This window comes from Gossypium hirsutum, chromosome A07 (genome assembly GCF_007990345.1).
Source record: "Gossypium hirsutum isolate 1008001.06 chromosome A07, Gossypium_hirsutum_v2.1, whole genome shotgun sequence".
In the NCBI taxonomy this organism is placed as follows: domain Eukaryota; kingdom Viridiplantae; phylum Streptophyta; class Magnoliopsida; order Malvales; family Malvaceae; genus Gossypium; species Gossypium hirsutum.
Genome location: NC_053430.1, coordinates 21,892,459 through 21,894,144, shown reverse-complemented (window position 1 = coordinate 21,894,144; position 1,686 = coordinate 21,892,459). Strand labels below are relative to the sequence as shown.

The 1,686-nt window shown below is 40.3% G+C and overlaps 1 non-coding gene across 1 annotated transcript; it reads left to right on the top strand.

The window, feature by feature from the left end:
* Positions 1-1,018: 1,018 nt before the first annotated feature.
* LOC121204334 (small nucleolar RNA R71) lies at positions 1,019-1,123 on the top strand. The gene has a single exon (XR_005899261.1). It is a non-coding gene; the product is annotated as a small nucleolar RNA R71 (small nucleolar RNA).
* The last annotated feature ends 563 nt before the right edge of the window (positions 1,124-1,686 follow it).

The following is a 1,686-nucleotide window of genomic DNA, read 5'->3' as shown; positions in this document are numbered from 1 at the left end:
TAGAAGCTCCTTTAAAAATTTTGCATATGTAGGCATCTACGAGATAGCTTCAACAAAAGGTAAGTTAATATGCAACTGTTTAAAAAGTTCAAGAAATTTATCGAATTTTGCATCCATCCGGTCTTTCTTCAAATTTGATAGATATGGGATTGGTGGTTTATATTCCCTCAACACCGATTTGTCACTGATTTTGGGTTTTACCTCCTCATCCTCTTTCCTATCAGCTTCTTGTGGTAGCTTCTTTTCATATTCAGTTTACACTTTTCCACTCCTTAGGGTAACTGCTTTCACGTGCTCTTTTGGGTTGGGTTCGGTGTTACTAGGCAAGCTCCCTTATGGTCTCTCTGAAATCATCTTAGCCAACTGTCCTATTTGATTCTTGAGCCCTTGAATCGATGCTTGTTGATTTTTAAGTGCAGTTTCAGTGTTTTGAAAACGGGTTTCTGCCACTGAAATAAACTTCGTCATCATCTCTTCAAGGTTCGGCTTTTTCTCTTGCTGGTAAGGTTATTGTTGGAAGCTTGGAGGGGGTGGTGGTCTCTGATTTCCTTGGCCTCCCCATGAGAAGTTTGGGTGGTTCCTCCAACCTGCATTGTAAGTGTTACTGTAAGGATTATTTTGAGGTCGAAGATTATTACCCATATAATTTATTTGTTCGTTCTCCATGCTGGGGCTGAAGGGTAAATATTTTTAATTGCCCATTCCTCCTCCACTCGTGTCACACTACATCACCGGATGTACCTGCGTAGAACCACATAGACCGTCAATCTTATTATTCAAGAGTTCTACCTGGTTTGATAACATGGTGACTGCATCTAGGTTGAAAACACTGGCCGATTTCGTGGGCTTTGTTCTCATGACTTGCCACTAATAGTTATTCAGTGACATCTCCTCTATAAATTCGTAAGCCTCTTCAGGTTTTTTGTTATTTATGGTTCCACCGGTAGCTGCATCGACCATTTGCCTAGTTGAGGGGTTCACACCGTTGCAGAAGGTCTAAACCTGTAACCATAAAGGTAACCCATGGTGAGGGCACTTTCTCAATAAATTATTGTATCTTTCCCATGCATCATAAAGTGTTTCTAAATCCATCTGCAAAAGAGGAGATATCATTCCTCAATTTAGCCGTTTTGGCTGGCAGAAAATATTTAAGTAAAAAATTTTCGGTCATTTGTTCCCAAGTAGTGATTGACCCTCATGGTAACGACTTCAACCACTATTTAACCTTATTCCATAATGAAAAAGGAAACAACCGAAGGCGAATGGCATCGTCAGAAACCCATTGATCTTAAAGGTGTCGCGGAATTCCAAAAAATTTACTAAATGGGTGTTTGGATCCTCGTCTTACAAACCATCAAACTGAGCAAATTGTTGTATCATTTGAATCATGTTAGGTTTTAGTTCAAAATTATTTACAGAAACAGCAGGTCCAACAATACTCGATTCAGTTCCTGTTAAAGTAGGCTTAGCATAATCATACATAGTACGAGGAGCAGGATTCTGATTTACTAGATTTGCAGCAACTACAGGAGGTAGCGGATTATTCGGATTGTCCGCCATCTCTTCGGGTATATCGGTCACGTCCTCTTGCTCTTCCTCTATATACTATAGGCTTCGCCTTATTTCTCTTCGATTTCTGCGAGCCGTGCTTTCTATGTCACTGTCAAATAGCAAAGGTCCTGACGG